Source organism: Notechis scutatus, chromosome 4 (genome assembly GCF_049901735.1).
Source record: "Notechis scutatus isolate UNSWTSFEM ecotype Mainland chromosome 4, rNotScu1.2, whole genome shotgun sequence".
NCBI classification, from domain to species: domain Eukaryota; kingdom Metazoa; phylum Chordata; class Lepidosauria; order Squamata; family Elapidae; genus Notechis; species Notechis scutatus.
In genome coordinates, this window is record NC_142012.1 from 134,288,093 (window position 1) to 134,312,719 (window position 24,627).

Below are 24,627 nucleotides of genomic sequence, written 5' to 3' on the forward strand. Positions count from 1 at the left end.
GTACTTTCTCAGCATTGAGGCCATTTACTAAATAATAAACACATATTATTTATTATGCATTTTATTATTTTTGTCAAAAGAACCCATGATAACTTGGCATGAAGTGAACTCAGTATGAGCAACATCATAATTCTACAGGAAAAATAGGATGAATGATAAGCATACATTGATTTCATTCTATCATTTATATGCAATGCATTTTGTTAGGCATTTTTTTTTTTCTAATTCCAAAGTCACCGTGTTTTCTTTCTGGAATCCTCTCACTAATCAATAATATAAAAATAAGGACATAGAATGCCATAAGTGATCACTCATAATATTTCAAGTGACTGACTTTCACCAAAGAATAGTTTCTACTATTGCAGTAATAACTCTTCAATGGTAGTAGTTAAAGTGCCACTAAATTTTCTCACAGTTATTATGGAAAAGCCTGGTATTGTTTTAAAAGAAACTACCTATTTCAATGACAACTGGCATTAAATGAACTATAAATGACAAAAAATATAGTTTTTTTCCATATCAAAAAAGAACCTCATTATATAGAACATTGGAGGAGGCAGCTGAATGTGGAAATTTCTATATAGCAGGGGTGTCAAACTCAAAGCCTGTGGCTAAATCTGGTCAGCGGGGTACTTAGATCTGGCCCATGAGGCTGCCCTGGAAACAGCGAAGGACTGGCCTGAGGTGCCTCTGATAGTGAAAACGGAGGTTGGGAGGGCTGTGTGCAGCCCACCCTAGCTCCATTTTCGATGGCAGAGGGTTGCAGGAGGCTGTCACAGCTGAAAACAGAACCTGGGAGCCCGTTTTCACTGGCAGAGTTCTCAGACCACCATAGGCAGCCCTGACATGAGTGACATTGAGTTGGCCATGCCCACCCTGGCCACGCCCACCCTGGTCCCCCGAGCTCAAACACAATCCTGATGTGGGTCTCAATGAAATCGAGTTTGACACTCCTGATATATAGTATCTAATAAGAGAAATTTGACATAGAAGAGGGCCACTGTAAGCTTCCCCCCCCTTCTACGCCAATATCCTTTTTTAAAAACATGCTTGCTTTTTCTCAAAGATATAAGTTTTCATCAACTTTTCTTTGGGCCAGCTCAAAGTTTTTAGACATGGATAGGGTCAGGATAATTTTTGTTAATGTTCTGTCAACATATCACAGAAACTGATTTTAATAAGCAAAGACCTGTTTTCCCCAAAGTTCTCTTAAGCAGGACCTCATTCAGCTCCTGTGTAATTTATTTCAAAAAGCCACATACCAAATCTTCTGGGAGCAGGGCTGTATCCATTCTGGGACACTCAGCACTAAACCTCTGGTATGAAAAACCCTAGGACTTCACTACTGGCATTAGAGAAAAATAACCATTCAGATATATAGACAGTAGCAGACTGGAAAAGGGGTAACTTTAATGCGCTTCAATGACATGAATCTCTCTGTATCCTGCAGAGAAGCCTGCTGAGAACTATGGCCTTTTCTCTCCCTCACACAATAGAGCAATCTCCTTAAAGGTACAATGCACCTTCAAGCAGATACTTAAACCAACTGTCTCCTCTTTGGCAAAGTGGTCTCTGAAAATTCTTACTGTCTTTGCAAATTTTCATGGAGCTTTTTCTGACTGTCTGATCTCTCTTCTGGATTGTGTTTCCAATTTGCTTCTCTTCTTTCAAGCTTTTTAACCCTTAATCTCCCTCCAGATAATTTACTGGACAACTTTCAAGTTGATGAAGCTTTCCTCCCTTCTTTCTTCATGTTGTTTGAATTTATTCATTAATATCTAGAACCCTTTTCCATCCCTCATCCCTCAACAGTTTTTCCTTCCTTGTAAGCTGTAAAGAATGGAATCCCAGCTGGCCGGAGTGCTTCAGGACCATCTCATGTTTCCTTTTTTCTACTTTTCCCTTTCTGATAAGCAATCTTTTGATAATCATATTTACAACTGCTGCCAGCTTATTCCAAACATCCTCCTTTCCTCTCCTCTCCTCTCCAACCAAACAATAAACAAATCAAACCAATCAAATTTTAACATTGTATTTTATTTTTAAAAAAGCCCTGACATAACAATGACAGAACTTTTTAGAAATCTGCATGTTTTGACAGATGAGCAGCCAGAACAGTGCAAGAAGGCATAATTTTGTATATATCATTTATTGAACTGAGAACGACACATTTGAAGCAATGTGAAAGACAAGGATTATTGCTATTGTGTAGTGGGCTTCAGTAGGCAAGAAGCAGACCAGCATAGCTGCAACAGCATTTATTGACTCAAAACTGGAACTGAGAAACAGCAGGTAATTGCCTGTAAGTTATACTCTGGGCCCACAGGGCCTTAACTAATCATGATACTTGAAAAAGCCCACCCAAATATGAATGTTCTAAGTTTCCCTCCAAAAAAGTTGGAGTTAACAGTTAGGGTGATCTAAAGGTTAGTTTCACTTTAGCAGGGCTTAACACAACTATATATATATTCAATACATAACAATTACATTCTAAGGAACATATTAGCTTCAGAAGATTGAATCAGGTCTGCATGTTTAAAAATAAAAAAGAGATGAAATCCTACAGTGTTCCTAGATACTATATAGAAATGTGTGATTAATAGAAGAGTAGAATGAGAAATGATGAGCAAAATGAAAAACTGGCAAAGTATTCAAAAACATTTCACAATGGTAGGAATATACTCATAACATTTCTCCTTGAATCATTGAAGCAGCCATATCCTTTTATATTCTTTTACAGCTTCTTTATATGGTGCTTATGGCTGCTTCTTATATATACTGTATTTTTGGTGTATAAGATGCATTTACCCCCTCCCCCCCACACAAAAGTGGATGGAAATGTCTGTATGTCTTATACAGCGAATATTGCCAAAGCCCCGCCCACTCACCAGCCCCCACCCTTCGGCCTCTGCCTTCCAGTAATTTGACTTCTTGCAGCAAACAGCCTGGTTAACTTCAGCACAGCCTGATTTAGCACAAGCATCTGATTGTCAGTTGGATCGGCCTCCTAATGATCAGCTGTTTCAGGCTGCAGGGATCGCCATCACTTATTGCCACTTATTTTGACCCATTCTGAGCAGTGGGTATTGGAATGGCAATAGGTGATGGCATCCCTGCAGCCTGAAACAGCTGATTGTCAGGAGACCAATCCTACTGACACTGACCAAGCTTTTCGCTGAAAGGAGGCAAATTGCTGGGAGGCAGAGGCAGATTTTTTTTTTCCCCTTCCCAAAAGCTAGGTGTGTCTTATACTTCAGAGTGTCTTATACTCTGAAAAATATTGTAACTGAAGCCATAATTCCAAGTTGCCTTGCATGATGGAAAGCAAAGTGGCTCAGCATGTATGTGTATTGGGGAAGAACTTATAAAGGTTAAGCAACTTATGAAATCCTGGGAAAAAGTGTTTGATTTGTTGATTTGGACCTAGGCGCTTCATGCATACTTTCACATATTGTAAATCATATTTTTAAGGATTTTCATAGTCCTGCAATCAATTCAAAGTTCTCAGTCAAGCCCAAAGCAATCGGATTCAAATTATATTTTGTGCACTTTATATATTGACTTTGCACTGGTATGTTGCACTGGTCCTCTCTTTATGTTCTGCTGCCTATTTTGATTTGCAAGTAAGATGAATTTTCTTATCAAAATATTGTATTAGGTTTAAAAATAATTGACACCAAGACAATAATATTTCTTGATTAATCAAGTTACACTGAAATGATTGCAAAATCGTGAGTGGAATGAGTTAGGTAAACATATGCTTCTTAGGAAAACTTTTTCAGGGACTAATAGTTGAATAGTTGTTAATACTCATTTATAGCCACTTGATTAAAATGAAATTAAAAATATTGAATGGAAAACTATTTGTATTTTAATTCATCAATACATGTGCAAAAGAGCCTAAGCTATGACACCTTTTCTTTTAACATGATATAATAGAACTAGCTGTCATTTAAAGGTAATATGTGTATATAGCCTAAGTTTGAGTTATGTATACACCTGCAATAGGTTAAAAATATTTCTAGGTCAGCCTTCATTATATAATTAAGTAATGATACAATTACACAAGCCACTTCTTTGATCTCCAAGACACTTAGAACATAGAATATAGATAATCAGAAGAAAAATACATTTTGTCATGTTATATTATTCATATACATTCTTAATATATTCACAGCATAACAGAATCCATCTCACTGTTCATATACAGAACTTGTGATGACATATTGTCATGGCAATATTTTTTGTATAATCTTTGGCTTTTATGTAGCCTTTCACAACTCTTGTCTATTTGGATGCCTTCCAAGAAGACAACACTATTTGTTGAACTATAATTCATTTTCCCTGATCATGGATCCAATTAGATCTGATGAGAATTGATTGATTATATGTCATCAGGTCACTGTTGACTCCTAGTGACTACATAGATTTTCTCTATGATAATCTGACCCTAACCTGATCCTTCGAGTCTTCCGATGGTATGCCTATTGAAATTATAATTGACTCATTCACCCTGCTGTTGCTCTTTCTCTTATGTTTCCTTTACTTTCCCAGAATTGCACTCTTCTTCAAAGAGCTAGTTTTTGCAGAATAAGTCCTAAGCATGACACTAAATTTAAGTCTAGTTATTTGTGCCTCACAACCCTAACATATAGTATATTATCCAAATGTCCCAGAAGCAAACACATTATTAAAATATACAGATTAATAAAAATGTCCAGTACTTGCTTGTTCTGGTAGTTGTTTTGAGAAGTAATTCTCTCTGGTATCTACTATAGTTGTATATAATGCAAGATAGTGTTCATGATGATCAGAGAACTGTACAACTACCTGGCTTTAGCTTAATCTACATACCTGCAAAATACTGAGGAAAAAAAGGGCAACCTTGGTAGTAAAAACATGACAAATAGGAGTAATCATAAACTAATAATGCATGGGAAACAGGACTGCAAAGAATTTCCTGCCATATACATTTAGCAGGAATCTGGATTACATCTGGTTAATTACACTTAAGGACTACACACATTCAAAAACATTATTGGCCTATCAAAGGCAATGATATAAAACTATAATTTGACCAAGGATAAAGATGTAGAAGGAGAAAAAACATTCCCTGTGTTAGTTTTTGTGTAACCAGGATTAAGTGAATTAACTGACAGAAACATTCTGTATAGAACTCAGGCTAAATGATTTAAAAGAAATGATAAATCTCTGAAAGAATGGAAAAGAACATTAATTTTAACATTATCACAAGAAGAGGGTTTTCATTTTGGATTAGAAAATTAGATTAAATTGTAAATGGAACTCAGATTTTTACTGAGTAAATGATTATGAAGAAATTGGCAGACTAAGTAGAGAAATCTACTTTACATTTACATTACATTTTGTAATGTAAAGTCTCTAAAATTTTGAGACTGTTAGTTACATTGAAGTTTACATGTATCTAAATCAATTTAGAAACTATTTAGGAAGTGTTAGCATTAACCCCGTTGAGAGGAAAAATACCTCTATTTTTGTTAAGCTAATTCTTGCATGTACATGATTAAAACCCATTATTTGATTGAGGCTAAGTACCTTTTCTTTTAGAATTATGGGACATTTCCACATATTCTTTTCAGATATAAAATCCACTGGTTCATTTAGACTCTTTTCCCAGTGAAAATAGTGTTAGAGACTGAAATATTCAGCCTATCCTCTAAATGATTTTTCTTTCCAGTTTTCATTTGAAATATCTGATTTCTTTCTATTTTTCAGGTTCTTTTTCAACTGAGATGCCCCTGATCACATACAGTCAGCCCATTTAAGTTTAGTACTGTTACATTCTCAAACCTAGAAAACTCTTGGGAGATGTCAGTTCTTTGTAAAATCATTGTTGCTTTAGATCAACTTCCTTATATTACTGTTCTGTAACAAATCCTTGGTGCCCTAGTACTTCTTTGCCATCCCTTGAGATGAAGGGGTTAATAGTACAGCCAAGAATATATTGATAAAACTGAGTTTTGCAAAGACTGGAATTGAAAGAAAAGCTGGCATTAAAATAGTATGGTAAGAAAGACATTTTTGTAGGCAAACTATGTTTTGAGGATATTTAGCACTGGATAAAGATTCAATTTAGACATATTCTAATGTTTCATATATCTCTAATACAGCACTTGATGACCAAATGTTTCCTAGCCAAACATTTAAGTTATTTTTATAGTACTTAATCATTAAACATAACCAATATTGTATAGGCAGAGGAAGAATGAAGAAACTGTCAGAGCTGAGTGGCTGTCACACTAATAAAATTAATAAATCTGTATAATGAATTTTATATCATTTGGGAATGCTGAATGGGAAGAAAAAGTATGAGCATGTGAATAGTGGCATTTTATCAAGGTTTCTATGTCATTAATATATTGACAAGTTTTCCCCCTTGCCATTAAGCCATTAAGGGGGAAATTGGTAGGAGAAAAAGACTCAAATTCATTTCATGATAATGGAGCTAGGAAACAAAAATACAATTTTTAATTTTATTTCATAGCTATTCTGACATGACTTCCTAAAGAGAAGAAATATCATAATGGGATAATATGTTGCTATTGTTGACAAAAGAAAACAACTTTATTGTTTTAATTGGAGGGGGAGTTGCCTTCTTTCTGTTGTCTTGTTCTTTCTACTGTATGTGAAAATGGTAATTTAATTCAGATTTCTGCCTCAGTCTTAAGCCAAAGAAACAGATCAAAATCATTTGTTTGGAGAAATACATAATCTTTGATAAAATAGATGCAAAACATTCAGTACTGCATGTGTGATTCAGCAATTACATAATTAAATATATTAAAGTGGAGCAGAGATTTTCATTTTAGGATATACAGTATTAGATCTGAATCTGAAATCAATCCCTCTATCTCCAGTTCTGAGTCTCCACTAACCACTGTTTAACTAGATCTGGTATGCTAAAAACATATTGTTAGATAATTGATCTAGCTTATTATTTAATGATATTAGTTCTGTCTCAATGCACAGTAATCATTTCCTACAGATTCACAAATAAGAGACATAATTTCTTATAAAGATTCTCCTTTTTGCACTAGTCCCTTTCAATCTATTGGAAAATTTGGCATAGAAAGCTCACAATGTAGGATTTTTGTGTACATTTTGTTCTAAAACAATACAGTTAAAGGAATGTATTTATAAAACCAAAATATAGTTCTAAAATCAATGCTGTAATTTCATTGTAATTCAATACTCTTTGTATTCATATACTCAACTAGTTTTCTTAGAAATTGCATCCTAATCTAGCTGCATGCAGGCAAACAAGCAATCAAAGGACAAATAAATTGCTAACTGTAGTCAATCTATAGGGCTATAGAGCTCTATTCTAGTCATTGATAGAATATGTTCATATGTCTATAAATAAAGTTTGGAACCAGATATCAAGTACTTGGATGACTTCTAACATATCTTGAGTAGATTAAGCCATCTCTACATCAGGATCTTAAATTAAATGGACAAACCACAGGATGTTGACTAAGGCTTGTCAGTCAGCTTATCTATCACTGCCTAAAAATGGATCTTCCATTTGTAGACATATAGCCCATATTTCTACTAAAACAAAAACAAATAAAGCTGAAGTCACAGGTTCTTCTCTGAAAGAACTGAAAGTCACTGTTTAGATCTACAATTTTATTTGAAGATTCGTATTCTGTCATTTATAAGAAGTGATGTGATGTTAAAACAATAAAAAGGTATCAAGAACAGCAATAACATTCAATTATGTTTCTTTCTGCCATGGTGAAAAATATACTTTTATCAATACTCTTTAAAGTCAATAGCTGTCACTATATTCATTCCTAGTATAATTCACAACAATAATTCCATTATTCAATTATATTTACTTTCTTAGTTTTCTTGAATTTCAGTGACCTGCAGTAATCTGCAGTCCAGATTACTAGAAATAACTCTCATGAATTCTAAAGGAGACAGTGATGAAAAGTTCTTAGCTACCGCTGTGTACCTAATCTCCCATATTTGAACAAGCTGATTAAGAGTCTAGAGACATATGAGTTTCGTGTCTCTCTCAACTGAATAGAATATTTGAATTCATTTTAGATTAGTTGATAGCCTAGTTCTGAAATTGAAATATATTGTGTCATGGCAATTTGGAAGGCAGGAAGAATATATTATTTATCAAGAGGTTAATACAAAACAAGTCCCTTCTGAACATTTCCCTGACAGAATTAAATTTGATAAAAAATTTAATATCCACTGGGAACTGTTGTAGGACATTGTTTAAAATCTTTCTTGAGAGTTAATTCTAGAACTGTGGTATAGTTGGTTTCACAATGTCCCCTGTTTCACTGAATAAAAATATTGGATAAATTTTCTTGAAATTCTGGGCTAAATCTGGAATGTACTGGAAGATATCTTTGATATCTATAGTCAGTTCTTCATATCCAATCCCAGAAGCTAACATTTCAAATTGGTCCGAATTAGGAATTAGTTTGGGGAAGAAGGATATAAATTGATTTATTTAAATTATTCTGTATAAATTTGATGAATAAATAAATAAATATAAAAAACATTCATTTGTGACTGGATTTTGAACCATTTTTCCATGGGGCTGCCAGTGAAAATCATTCAGAAACTTCAGCTGGTATAGAAGAGCAGTGCTTTGTATAGTCACAGGTTAGTACTGATAAATTACATCATTAGTTTAGGAAAGACTTCTTAAAGAATATTTCTGAGCATAGTTCAAGGTGCTGATCATGTTCTAACTCTTAGAGACCTGGATATCTAAGGAACCATTTTTCTCATATTTTTTGTCTGCCAGGCAGCCAGGATGCACAGACTAATGGTCTCCATATACCAGGAAACATTGGGGGAGGGCTGATAGTGGGCATTTTCTATGGAAGAGCTTTTCCTATGGAACAGCCTGTCTCCAATTGCAAGGATGGCCCTGACTCTCAGGCTTTCCCCAAGCTGGCAGAATCCTGCCATTTCTGGAAATTGAAGTCAGTATACTTATTTAATATATTGAAGAAATTCCATATTACTTATTATGTGTTTATTTTTTATCACACATTTTGGAGGAGGAGGGGACACTATCTCCCCGTTGTGAAGCATGCTAAATTTAAATGTGCTGTGCAAGGCCCTGTAAGAGCAGTAAGCAGGCCATGGAGGTGGCAAGAGCAGCGGCCTCAGCGATGTATCTTGATTTAAATTACATGGTAAAAAGCACCCAAATGAGAAAAAAGAACATCAGCCAAAAAAAAAAAAAAACCCTCCCAACCCTCACCTGTTTTTGGAAATAGTTCAAAAAGGAACACACACACACACACACACACACACACACACATGAGAGATATGAGAGAGAGATATGAGAGAGGGCTATGAGAGAGAAAGAGAAAGACAGAGAAAGAAAGAGAGAGGGAGAAAGAGGAGAAAAAGAGAGAAAGAGGAGAAAAAAGAGAGAGATGAGAGAAACAGAGAGAGAGATGAGAGAGAGGAAGAAATATATATATATATAAGGTTGTAGACCCCTGCACTAGACCAAACCAGGGGTGAAATTCAAAAAATTTCCCTACCAACTCTGTGGACGTGGCTTGATATAATAATAATAGCAACCAGGGGTGATTGGGGCAATTTTTTACCAATTCAAATTGTCCCTACCACCTCTCCCGAAGTGGGCCAAGGTGGTTGAATATCATCCCTGGACCAAACTGTCACTATTATATGGTTAGGCTTTTTAAAGCATAATGATAGCATCCAAGATAGAGTTTTAGGATTATGGTAAGAAAAGTTGAGAAAATGTTCATCCACACATAGTGCATGTCTAAATAAATAAAGTTGGGACATAGTTAGTTTATAAGTTTTCATCCCATACAAAATGACTGGGCAAGCATTTTAAGCGGAGGTTCTTCATTTCTTAGCTTTCTTTCAGTTTCAAGATATCAATAGTAATGAAGAGTATGTACTACCATCTTCATGTGAGTTTAATCAACAATGGCTTTTGATAGTTCAGATCTTAAAGTGATTCAAAATGTCATATACACATAATTATTTGGGGGTTAATTTTATCTTCTTTTGTTTTGTTTTTTTGTAATTTTGTTATATACTGATCCAGTAAGCTCCTTGCTAGATTTTGGCTGCACACAATGTGCAGATGCCTCGATAGTTTACATGGATCACATTTTTAAAGCACTGGGTAAACACATGATGAGTCATTTTGAATTTAGAGAGTAGTCATGCTTGCCTACACAAGAGTGAAGGAGTTGGAACAGATGTTCAGTGTCGACACATCATACATGCTCTCAGACCTTAAAATAGGCAATGCATGGATCATATTTTTCAATAGCATGATCAATACCTTTTGCTTATCTGATACAAATCTTTTAAAAAAACAGCAGGAGGAGAAAGAATGCTGTGTCCTAGGCTGTCCTTATTTTCAGTTCAGCCTGATGAGACAAAGGAAACAAATCCTTGCTTCTTCTACTTCCATGCTTTTACTGCATTTGAACTTTTCACATGTTTATAATATGATTGTTCCAGCTAGTCTTCTGAATTGGAACAAAATATGGCAATTACTCGCAAAATTCTAATTATGATAGCAATTAAAAGTATGACAAGAAGACCTACTTAGACAATAGCTATAGCCAGAAGAGCTAAAGAACCTAGAAGACAACACGGAAATGTTTTATTATCAGCAGGTGCTTAAGAACAAGAAATTATTTACTGTAGTTTCCATATGAGAAGTAGTCACATAGCCAGTAGTCACCCAACAGAATCAGTTTCAAAACATCATTACTAGTGGTCAGATCTAATTCTTCCCAAATTTGCCAGAAACATAATTTTTTGTTTTATGTTTTTGTTTTGTTTTGTACATAGCATTGCAAAAATGAAAACATTAACAGCTACATGATTTTATATGAATGGGCATTCTCCAAAACAGGTTACCATGATATGTAAATAAGAAAAGGCAGTCTATTTGTAGTTTTAAAGATGAAATTTATTTTTAAAAAAAACAAGGAATGAAATGCTGCATGCTTGATTCATACTTGCTCAAAGTCCAACAAAGAAAAAGGTTTTTATTTTTACATTGGACCCTTAATTGTAGATTTTCTAATTTAAAAAATAAGACATTCATTTAAGCATCTTGTTATTTTTTTTGCACAACAGTAGATGGCAGAATGAGATCATCATCTGAGAAAAGGAGTCAACCCAGAAATGAACATTCCTACAAATCTTTAAAATGAAATAAATAACAGTCTTCATTAAAATGAACTTTATTAGGTGGGTTTAAAAATAGAATTGAAAAGGTGAAATTGTAAGTAACATTAACTCCCTTTTCAAAATCTCTAGAGGCATTAACAAATTTGAAATCTGGAAATTTCATGGAATTTAGAAAAAGAATATAAGATAACACAAATTTATAAAAGATACAAGTATTTCTTAGACTGCAACTCCAACTCATTTTATCCATCAGTATAGAAAATACATAGCTTCTTAACTATCTTAAAATCTCTTAAGAAATGTTGTTTCTTAAATTTTAATCATTTAGTGTATTTAATTCATATGGGTAAAACAGACTACAGGAGATAAAGGTGAAGGTAGGGAGGCAGAAAAGCAGCTGCCAGAATCCTGGCATTCCTCTCTTATCTCAGCTAATGGAAGCTAAAGATTGTTGAATTTATTCTGCAGTGTGTCATTGAGCTTTATTTCTACACACTGGTTTCTATAATACAGCTTTATTTTAGTGCAGTATAAGATGACTTTTCAGTATTCTTAGCAAAGGTTTTTTTTCAGTTTTCCCCAAAGGAAAACACCAAATAATTCTCACTGTAAAATTGACTTCAGATTCACTTAAGAAGAAGAAAGGTCAGGGAGATTTTTTTGATTTTTTTTTTTGGGGGGGGGAAAGGGGAAGCAAACAAAATACAGCCACTATGATAGAATTTCAAAACTGAAGATATGATCCCAAACCAACTTCCTTCTGTGATGACTTGGGACATGGCACAAAGGCAACACAGTCAGATAATCAGTAGGAGTCTTTTTATTAGCTCCAAAATTGCCCTCAATATCCTTGTTATCTTCTGGGCTGGAGAAAAACTCTCCCAGGAACAGCCTTTGGCTGCAGAGAATCAAGTCCAAAACGTGGTCAACAAAAACTGTAACTATAAGTCCAATCAAGGCAAGATGAGGTAATTAGTCTGGCAGGGAAAGAGAAGGAATTCCAGATGTGACAGAATGGCAGTAATTCAACATGGTTGAGAGGATGCCAGAAACACAGATAACCAAAGGCAACACAAGATAAACTCACGTTTGTTCCCAGCAGATATCGCACTCAGCTTGCATCTCTTTTAAACTCTCATTCCCAGGTGTGGCTAATGAAGAATTCAGGGCCCTTTCCTCCCCCATAAGCCACACAACCCACATTGCTCTCTTTTCCATTCCTCCCCGCATGCCCTAGGATGAAGAGGGGGTGGACCTGGATCTTCCCCTGAACTCTCTCTCCCTTATTCTCTCTCTTCTCTGCTCTGCCCAACTGGACTATGACCTTCCACAATTTCCTCCACAGCCAACGGAGCCACACTTCCACTCCCTGTCAGCTGTTCATCATCCTCCACAAGTTGTTCTGTACTGTACTGTCAGCTGTTCATCCTCCTCCTCGGATTCAGACTCAGACAGGGGCATGACACCTTCCCCCATGCACAAGTTGTTCTGTACTGTACTGCTAATCTGAATCCAGCTGGTTAGGATTGGAAATGATCTTATTGAACCAATAAAAATATGCCACAGAATTCATAGACCAATGGAAGAATTTGAGGGAAGATAGCTTCTGCAGATAAGGGACGTTCTATTTCTCTTATTATGTATAGCCAATGAAAAGCCAGGACAAAAAATTCAGAAGAGGAAAGACATGGTTCAACTTTCACATTCTAATATATTTCTTAGGTAGGAATTATTCTGTTGTAGTCCCCTGACTTACAAAACCAAATAATTATTTCTTTAAGTTGCATTTTTAAATGTGGGATAGAAGCATCAGCTAAAAAAAAAAAAGGCAATGAGTTTATCCTACTGAGTCTTACTGACTCCTACTGAGTCTTTTCACAAAGCCTCCAGAGTACAATTTATTAGAGGTGTAACCTTAATCTTTCTGAATTTTGGGGGGAACTGAGAAACATAATTCAATAATTTTCTACATTGCTTTATAGAGAAGATCCTATGTTCAACTTAACCCAATGTTAGATAAGACTGGGAAAGACAATAACTACAAGAGTTTAATTTGATTTCCAGTGCTGAATTAAGTTGGACTCCTGGTCTGTTCTGGATGTAGCTTCTTCTTTTTAAAGAGTTTCCCACTGTCACATAGGGAAATGAATTAAACAATTTTTCACTGAAGATGAACTGTTTCCACTCTGTTAGACTTGCAGAGATTACATATAACTGACTTCTGGAAGAAAAAGCTGTATTTATGCAGGGCATGGTTTTTGGTACAGTAGTATTTTTTTTTATTTTTAGGCAAAAAAAAAAAATCTGGCACATTTTTATAATTCTCTCAGTAACAGTTAACTCTGCTCAGATACAGGCATCTTTATTCTGGCACAGAATTATTTCTTTGGATCTGACTTCAGTGTTCACACTCAATGAAACCAATCTCCATCACCCCTTTTCTAACAGGAATAGGTGTTTAATGCTTGCATTTACCTACCAGAAATCCTGAAATCCCTTAGAGACCAAGGCTTGGCATGTGGTCAGGGAGGATTAGACAGAATTAGCCCTTCCACAAGGTGGGTTGAATTTTCTTTTCTCATAGGAGTAGGGATGATATCTGGAAAATAAAGCTATCATATGAACCATATGGATTACATGCTACTGAGTCTTCTAAACAGATATTACAGGGGATCAGATGCTGAAATTCATATTGCCAATCTTATGAAGAGCTGCAGGGAAGCTCTTCAGGGACATTGTAACGACATCAGAAGAGCATGACTGGGACATTTTGGGTGATCTACTGCATGTCATTTTGCATTGCAAAAGTTAGGGTTGGGAATGGGACAAGGATTCCTAGAGATAAGCAATTCTAACTCCAAAGTTTAAAATTATTTTTAAATCCTGAAGTCTTATTACAGTTTGTCTCTGGTCTTATAAGCTCCAAGCAATCTCCTCCAGCAAAGTCTTAATATAAGTTCTTTATCTCTCCCTTCCCACTTATAGCATTATATGATTTAATAAAATATTAAAGGGAATATGTAAAATGTTTAAGATTTAATGATAGAGTTTAATTTGCTTTGAATTATTGTTTCAACTATATTATAAACGTATTATTTTCTTATTTTAAAATGTATGTAGAATGTACTTAGCAGAATCAGAATGGAAATTATATATTATCTTAAGTGTTAAATCTAGGGGAAAGATAAAGGAAGAGAAAGTTTAAAAAGAAGAAAGGGCTAAATGAAATAGTTTGTGCTTACGGAAGAGAGTGGAGACCAAGAGGGTGGAGATTAAGAGATGGGGGGGAGGGGGGGGGTAAAAAGACTAGGATTACAAAAGAGATTCTGCAAAAGTACATAAGATTATACTTTTGTATTTTATTTGAAACAATGTTAGAAAATCAGATCTTTATATGATTTAACAAAATACTAAAATGCATAAATAATAAAGTTTAATATACTATGGATTATTGCTTCAATTATATTATAAATTTATTATTTTTCTATTCCATTATTTTAAAATGTAGTAGGTAGTTTTAGAATGTGCTAAGCAGAATCAGAATGAGAATTATATATTATTTTAAGTGTTAAATTTAGGGGAAAGATATAAAGGCGTCATACTTCAATTAGTGATTGCAGGAGAAATATTGTGTTAATAAGAAAAGAAAAATAGATGATTACAGAACGGACAAAAGATATCAGTATAATGATTTAAATTGAGATGAAATAAATAAAATAGAATTAAGAGAGTGAAAAAAGGGGAGAAGCCATATAGAAAATATAGAATGGCAAATAAGATATGAAATGGTATATAAAGTGAGCATGAATTTGATTTATGTCTGTACCAAAAGATGTAACCCGGGACTAGGCCGCTTTCCAAAAAGAAGTTTTATGTTTTTATGTTTTGTGTTTTGTTTGTGTATGTTTGTTTATTGAAAATTAATAAAACTTATTCAAAAAAAATTATTTTTAAATCCTAAGAAATCATGTCATTAAAAATTTGACAACTTTGCAGTTGAATTTTGGCTGAATGATTTTAAGATATTGAAAAGCCACAACAATCAGTGGTCGCCAACCAGTGGTCTGCGGCCCACTGGTTGTCCGCGAGAAAATTTTGGTAGTCTATGAGAAATGTCACCCCCAGAGCACCCCCCCAAAACAATTAACCCAGGCTGTGCGGGAACACAAGGCTGCGCTACCCATGTGGCCCGCAGGAACCCTCCCCACCCACTCAATCCTTACCTGGCAAACTTGCCTGCTAAGTTGCTATTTTTCTTTTTTCTTTTCCCCGACCATCAGCTGTTCTGCTGTGCTGAGAGACTTAGATTAGCTGGAAAGCAGGAAACCATTGGATTTCTTGCTTTCTAGCTAATCTTTAGATCTGCTTAAAAGCAGAGCCGATCCTTCCTTAGGACTGAAGCTTCTATTATTCAGTGCAGACTCAGGTAGCCAATGGCAGATAGATCTCTGAAGGAATCTGTGCTTCTGTGAGCAACTCAATCTGAGTGCAGGCTTTGCCTGATTTTGGGTAAAATTGCTCTTTTTTTTATAAAAATTCAATATTTACAAACATGGTGTGTTGTGAGTTAATTTTGTGAGTTTGCTTACTAGCAAATTTTATGAGTTTCTTGCAAACAAATTTTATGTGACAGACTCAGGTAGCTGATGGCAGAAAGATCTCTGAGTGAATCTGTGATTCTGTGAGCAACTCAATTTGCCTACCTGCTTTGCCTGATTTTGGGTAAAAGTTGCTCTTTTTTATTAAAAAAATCAATATTTACATAAATATTTATAATATTTACATACAAGCCATGCCCAGCCAGTCCTATGACCACCAAGCCACACCCACAAATTTGGCCACGCCCAAGAACTGATTGTTAAGAAATTTGAATCCCACCCCTGCCTCTGTGTGTTTGTGTGTGTGTGTGTGTGTGTGTGTGTGAGAGAGAGAGAGAGAGAGAAAGAGAGAGGGAGAGAGGGAGAGAGAGAGGTTAGATCAGATCTCTCTCTCTCCCACCAACATTGGCAAGCCATCATCAGTCAAAATTATATTTGGTAGTCACTGAGGTCCAAAAGGTTACCGACTCCTGCCCTAAATCGATGTCCAATGAAGAGCTTGATTAAAATTCATTCTATCTATCTCCCATAATATCAGCCTAGCTAATTTAATCTGGTAGGTTTAGTGTACTCTATGTTCCTTAAATAAAGCAATCCCATCTGTCAGGACCCAGCAAGCAGGGTTCCTCTGTATCACCATCTGTTTACTGGAATGAAGTTTTCCTCTGAGATTCAGAGGGACCCCTGCACCCCACAGGTGTTCCAAATAGCTGGTACTTTCCCCAGGACTTTAACAACATTGAGTTGAGCTTCTTTGGATTGTGTAGGTTTCTTTTTTTCATTCCTGTCCAGGTTCCATTATTTTTGCAACCTTTTATTCTTCATATCTGTTTCTTATTTTTTTTTTAAAGGGCTTTACTAAAGTTGCTGGGAGTCAAGTGGCAGAAAAAATAAAGAAAAATAAACAAATAAATAATGTGGTTAACTTCAATGCATTTAAAGAGAGGATTGCCACTTTTTTTTCATCACAGGTAATAAATTGTCTTAGTCTGAACTTGGCACCAAACTGGTAGCAGCATCACAGAATCCAAAGGTAAGTGAAAATACGTTGAAATGCTAAGTTAAAAGAGACCCTAATTTCTTAGACAGATCAGCTTTCTTCAGGCATCTGAAATTTTATTCCAGAGGAAAGATGGTAAAACTCTGAGACTGTGTCTTGCCAAACGTTATTACAGTTCATTAGACTTTTGCTGTCAACAAGACAGGAAGGAATGTATGTCTTCATCTCCTTTTATAAGTATAATTTTTTTAAAACAAGAACAAGCTACTAGTGAAGTAGGTGTGTGGTGAAACTGATGACTATATGAAACATAATTGCCTCTGTTATAGTATGAATTATGGTCATTTGAATAAACTCGGTGGCTTAGTATTTGACTCTTTTGACATAGGCTTACAATGTTGGTTTGGCACAAGCCACAGCAACCTTCTTTGAATATTTATATTAGGTTGTAGATCAGCCTTTTCATCATAGTGCTCTCTGTTCAGTTGCTGAGAGAAAAACTTACAAAATATTTAAATGGGGCAACCTTCTCATTGATTAGTTTGAAGATGAACACTACAGAAACAATACATTTGAATGTAAATAAGTCCTTATTTAAATGGCCCTGTTGTGATTGTATCATTACCCAAAGAAAAACATTTTTAAAATCAAATTATGCATAATTTATCTAGGTTTATTTAGGCAATGTGTTAGACACTGAAAATCTGAAAATATTTCAGTACAAAAGTATATAGAGAAAATTAGGCAAATATGATTAAAATAAATAGTTATAACTGAATATATTTATATTTAATTCATAGTGCAAGATGTAAATCAGATTTTAAATCATTAGACTATGTGAACTATGAAATTGCATACATCTACTTAAAAGAATGTACCTGTTGTGGCCCGCCAGCAGCTAGCGGAGCTGGCAGCAGAGTTAGACAGTGAGGAGGTTGGGGAGGAACATGGGCCAGTCCTGGAGGCTGAGGAAGTCTCAGATGAGGGCTCTGCATCAGAGACAGAGATGGACCAGGACAGTCTGGCAGTTATCAGCTGCCTTTGGAGTGAGACAGCAGTGAGGCGAGGGAGCAGCTGGAGCCAGTTCCCAGCCTGTGCATGTGCAGAACTGTCAAAAGAAAAGAACAATTACGAACTAGGGGATGACGTGGGAGTAAAGCCACAGGTGCTGAATGGCCTCTCCCATAGGGATTAAAAGAGGAGCAAAAGCGGGGTGGGGGGGGGGGGCTTTTTGCAGGAAACAATTCGATTGTTGCAGCAGTGTGAAGATCTGTCTGTGCATTTCAGAGACTGTGCTGAGTCCTTCCTTGTCAGCACTGTGTTTGAAAATATTTATTTGGCAACGCTCCAAGCTAGAGTCTGTGTGCCTTGAAGACTGTTTGCCAGGCCTTTGGCTGAATGTGAATGCAAGAAATTCACCTTCGTTTAATAACTGGGACAAAGAGTCTGCATAGTGCTTTTTGGGGAAGCCTAGGTCCGAACCATTGAGTTGAATGAGTTGAAGGTCAATATTTGCAACAATAATTTTCACACACAACCAGCAAAATCAGAGTGTGGAATTGTAGCTCTTCAACATATATCTTCTTGTTACCGTCTATTACTACAATCTCCATTTTAATTTTCTTTAAAAAAAAACACCATTGAAATTTAATTATTCTTTGGCAGCTGTTAAAGACTCCCCATTTTTTATACTTCAAATGTTATTGTAATATTATAAACTTATCATATTATCATTATCCTAATAATTATCATAATAACAGTAATAAAATCAATGTTTTACAAATATTTTGGGTTTGGAAATTGGTGGAATACGTTGATGTTCTTTAAGCAATGCCTATGAGTTCTTTCGAGAGATACAGCTTATTGCAGATATGATGATTTATAATTTGAGCGAGTCCATACTCAAAAGCAAGCTTTCATAAATCAGGAAGTAAATTTGAGATAACAAAAAACATAGTGGATTGATTGTGATAAATATGAATTTAGCATAAAAAACAGTCTATGCAGGTATTCAGTTTGCAGGTGAACATATAGTCTGTTTTTTGTAAAATAATTATTTTGTGAACAAAATTCATTTTGATCATGATCAATGTATTATGTTTTTTGTTCTCTCAAAATGTATTTCCCTAATTTATGAAAGCATATATATTTTAACCTCCAATGTTCCTCACAAAAATCATGCAGAGAGGAAATTTGGAAAATTGAAATACATCCAGAGGGCGCTCAATTTGGAGAAGTCTTTATATCAGCAAAACCAGATCTATCTATCTATCTATCTATCTATCTATCTATCTATCTATCTATCTATCTATCTTTCTTTCTTTCTTTCTTTCTTTCTTTCTTTCTTTCTTTCTTTCATCATCTTTCTTTCTATCTTCTTTCTTTCTTTCTTTCTTTCTTTCTTTCTTTCTTTCTTCTTTCTTTCTTTCTTTCTTTCTTTCTTTCTTTCTTTCTTTCTTTCTTTATCTATCTATCTATCTATCTATCTATCTATCTATCTATCTATCTATCTATCTATCTCTACCATCTATCTTTCTCTATCATCTATCTATCTATCTATCTATCTATCTATCTACCTCTACCTCTACCTCTATCTCTATCTCTATCTCTATCTCTATCTCTATCTCTATCTCTATCTCTATCTCTATCTCTATATATACTTAGCAATAGGAAACAGAAATATTGGGGAAATTATTCCTTCCTACTTTAGTTGCAAATATCTGCGTAAATCTCTGCAATATGTTCAAATAAGGGGATCCAATTGAATTCACAAGCATTTCTGTATACAGTGATAAGAGCAGATTCAGCACTGTGGCTGAACTGAACAGAAGCAATGCAGCTTGCCACTCATCATACTTTTATCAAAACATCTGCTACTGTGGTGAAGTGGAAGCCATTTATTGAGAATGTGAGTTTTCTATGTCATCACTAGATGGAATTTATGGATGGTATTTAAGGTTTTATTGAACTATCAGATTTGCATTAAATTGTGCATTTCCTTCTCATGGAAGGAAGACCTAATAATAGAACATGATGAATTTTATGGGTGTCAAATTATTTTAATTATCGTGTGATTTTCCCCCTCTTTTGGGGTGTATATGTCTTACAATGAGTTGTTCTCTACCATTTCAAAGCAAACCTTTGATAATCTTTTCAGTTTATAGCTACCTAAAATACTGCTTTGTTCTTTGTTCAAGGCCATTGCTTCTTGTAACTATATGGGTTAAATTTCTGATGTAAAACTTTTCTAAAATATGAGCATCTGCAAAAGTGGGCAAGGGAAAGAAAATGACATCATCACACAAATAACAATATCTACACAGTGTGATAATGTTGTAAACTATTCCATTGTGGTTATATCAGATATTTATGTCTGGCGCTAAAGTTATTTCATATGCAAAGAATGTTAAAATGCTGACAGTACAGTAAATCATTACTGCTAATTTTGGTTGAGCCATTTTAAGACTAGCCAAATTGAAATAATGCCTGCAACAATTATGAAGCAGGTTTTCATTCTTTTTCTACATGTGACTTTTGCAGCCATATAATATATCATGATATCAGTGCTTTACCATCATTCTTTCTCTGTTTATTCTTTTAAGTTAAACGAGTATTCCAGCTGCTGCAGTAGTTTATAATGTGGAATAGCACATGACAAGTGATGGCTTGCTTAGCTATTTTCCCATAGGATTATGGTCACATTTGGATTTCTGCCCTTTTCTCTCTCTCAAAGGACTAATCATCATCTTACTTTTTTCTGAACAAGTCAAAGCAGCTACGGTATAAATAGGTTGGTTAATTCAGATTTGTAACACTGCAGGTGGCCCCAAATCCTTTCTGTGGCCTTTGAAGTGATTTCTTTCAATGAAAGTAATGGAATGGCTTCCTGGTCTCTTGAGATGGAAAGATATGACAATAACAAATAAGCCCTAAAACAGGGTTATTATAATTTAAAAAATAAATAAGGCCCCAACCTTGTGATTTCATTCTGATGAAATTGTTAGTTCCTGTGGATAACTGTGTCCATAGTGACTTTAATTTTCAAAGTAGGGCATATTTACATTAATTTCTGTTCTACCATTATATCTCTTTGATATTCTCCCCATATTGATGCTTCCTGATATAATCTATTTAATGTCCCCTTCACTGGTGGGATTCAAATAATTTAAGAACTGGTTCTCTGTCCTAATGACCAGCTTGGTAGGCACAGCTGGGTGGTCATGTGACTGGGTGGTCATGGCCAACTCAACATTACTCATGTTGAGGGATGCTTCTCCTCACCTGGCCTCTCATGACCGTGGGGATGCTGCAATGGTTGTAAGTGTGAAAAACAGTCATAAGTCACGTTTTCAGTGCCACTGTAACTTTGAATGGTCACTAAATGAACTGTAGTACTTCAAGGATTACCTGTATAAAAATTCAAAAAGCTTCTTAGATTGTAAAAAGCTGCCCTAAATACCAATCATTACATTAAAAAGACCAGAGTTACAAATCAGGCAGGGTGTCAGAGCACTTTGAGGAATTAAAATAGTTAAAATGCAATGATAACTATCAGCAACTAACTCTTGCTCATAAACTCTTGCTCATGAAGCACTTTAGCAGAGAGGTCATTTAAGCTCTCCAAAAAAGAGTATACCCAGGAGAAGCAATCCTTAGATCCATTTGCACCACTTAAAGACACCAGCTGGTCTCACTCACCTCACAAGTTATCCCAAGGAAATCATCCAGATTTAAAGAAAGATCAAAAGGCAGTAAAAAAAATCAGTGCCAAACTTGCATCCTGCCTCTTGGAAGTACACCTCAAAAGGACAGTGCCAGGAACCACTAAAGCAGTGAAGGAAGACCCCCTCCCCCAAAAGAAACCATGAGGCAGGAAAAAATTCAAACACAATACAAATAATTAAATGACAACAATAGCTGTTGCTTGTTAAACCAATTACCAGTACAAATAGACACAGGAACTAGCCAGATTTCTCAACCCAGTTTGTTTTTAGGAACAGAGATTCCAAACAAAGATGAACAGGGAAAATTATCCCATCAATAAACACCAAGCACAGAATTAAACTTCACCAAAAACTAGTTTTAGACCAAAGGGTATGTAAACTCATGTTTGAATGTCAATCTTTCTAGCTAGCCAAGAAGCCTTGCTGAACGTCACTCATCTTGGTTCCTTGTCATTAAAAGCTTCTTTCTGGCAGCTCTGCTTCATTATTCAATTATTTCTTCAAAGTGCTGATCATTGCATCCTGGCTGAAAGTATTTCCAGGTATTTTCTTCCAACAGCAGTGTAAAAAGCTTAAAACAACACTTCCCCTCTAAGAAAGTCAAGTCCCAGAAGCTCTGGAGATAGGAAGTCTAGGCCAAAAATGTAATAAGGGTTAATGGAGAGGCAGTTTCTGTAAAGCAGGTCAATAAAGATTAGGCTACAAACAACACCAGAATGTTTCCTTCCTGCCTTCCTTACAGGATTAGCCCTGTAAAGTGGAAAAAACAAAAGGAGATTTCTTCCAACAACTGGTCCTCCAAACTGCTTAGAAGGTTAACAACAGGTTCTAGCAAATAGATGATAACCAGTAGAATCTCACCCCTGGTCCTCTTCATAATTAAACCCCTGGCTATTGCACTCCAATAGCAATGGCACTTAGACTTATATACTGCTCCATAATGCTTTACAACAGTTTCTGAGCAGTTCACAAATGTCAGCATATTGTCCCCAACAATCTGGATTTTTAGTTTATCGACCTTGGGATGGAAGGCTAACTTTGAACTAGTCAGGGTCAAAGTGCTGGCAGACTTCCTGTGAACATGGCTGATGACTGACACACCCAGATATATTTGTTTCTATAGATTGCCTTTTTTTCAGCTTATTAACAGAATGAACTTTCATTTCCTTATTCAATCTCATACTCTTTCTTCTTCCTTTTCCTTCCTGTTTCCCATTATTTTTATTTTCTTTGTATTTTTATTTTGATAAACTACTAAAATATTCAAATGAGGAAAAAAAAGAATCAAACTCCTGGCAGTAGGCAGAGTTAGCCTGCAATATTGCTAATAGCAATAGCACTTATACTTATATACCACTTTACTGTGCTTTACAGCCCTCTCTAAGCAGTTTACAGAGTCAGCATATTGCCCCCAACAATCTGGGTCCTCATTTTACCAACCTCAGAAGGATGGAAGGCTGAGTCAACCTTGAGCCTTGTGAGATTTGAACTGCTGAAATGCAGCCAGCAGTCAGCAGAAGTAGCTTCTTGCAGTACTGTATTCTAACCATTGCACCACCACAACTCATAATCATTGAGCCACCACAGTTTCTACTTGTTTTTTCCCCTCTTGTATGTTTGCCATATGAATATCATGGTGGTCCATGATACCTCAATGAAAAAGTAACCACTGAGGTATGTACATAATCAAGAAAATGATTAACAGTTTATATTTTTAAGTGGAAATCTGAGATATTATAAGAATTATCCTATTTGTTGGCTTTGGTCTGAAAGAAACAAGAAAGATGTCAAGAGCTCTTTCTGTCTTTCTCATTGCTATCTAGTCAGTCTAGCAAAAATTCTATTCTGACTGTTGCAGGATAACGCAGCATCATAAATAGAGCTATCAAACTTGTCAAGCAGCTTCTGTGGCTGTCAAAGCAGTGATGTTAAAGGAAAGAGGAAGAAAAAAATCCTTCACAATATCCCCCTCCCCCACCACAAAAGCTGTCAAGCAAGTAACTGTTGAAACACAGCATTTTAGAGCATGTGTTTTTGAAGCAGTTTAAGTAATAAATATGGCAAAATAATTACCTGGAAAAATAACAACTCAGTTTCTCTTGGTACTGATATATATATATATATATATATATATATATATATATATATATATATATATATATATATATATATATATATATATATATATATATATACATGGAACAGCTGTCCTGCCCTACATAAGAGGTACTACAGACAAAATCAGTAAGATACTACACAGGCATCACATCAAGACTGCCTTCAAAACAGACAGAAAAATAGCAGCCATCCTTAGAAACCCCAAAGATAAAATTGACCTGGAAAACCAAGGCATATACGAAGTCCCCTGTGCATCATGCCCGGCCACATACATTGGGCAGACCAATAGAAGAATAAGTACCCGCCTGGATGAACACAAAAATGCAGTAAAAAAGCTGGAACACACTTCCTCACTAGTCCAACACATGAAAGCCACAGGTCATAGCATCAACTTCAATGGCACCAAAACCCTAGCCACTATAGAAAACCCCAGCCACAGAATTATCAGAGAAGCCATAGAGATTGAAAAAAGAACTGAAAGCATGAATAGAAGTGATGATTCCACCAGACTTTCAATTATTTGGAAGCCTGCACTCACAAACAAAAAAAATCTCCACACCAGTAGCCAGGCAAACACCTGGGCACAAACAGATCCCCCCTGGTACCTCCAGCTCAAACACACCCCAACCAGGCACCCAGATGAAACCTAGCTTCCTAACTAATGATAGCCGTCCATTTACTCGGAGCCAAGCTGCACTAAAAGCCTCCCATACAGGAACACAATGTTGCCAGCCAATCAAGGCACAAAAAAAGCCACAAAACAGACAGAAGATATTAGAAACACCAATCAAGCAGAACACAGCAAACTCCAAGACCAATAAACACAGACCAAGACTCCCAACCAATCAGGATGAATAAAAAACCATTCTGGCACAGCAGTAGGCTGCCCCAAAATTAAATCTGAAACCACTGTAAAAGTCTGACTCACAGACGAACACAATACAGAAGCCTGATGATGGCAGATGAGATTCTG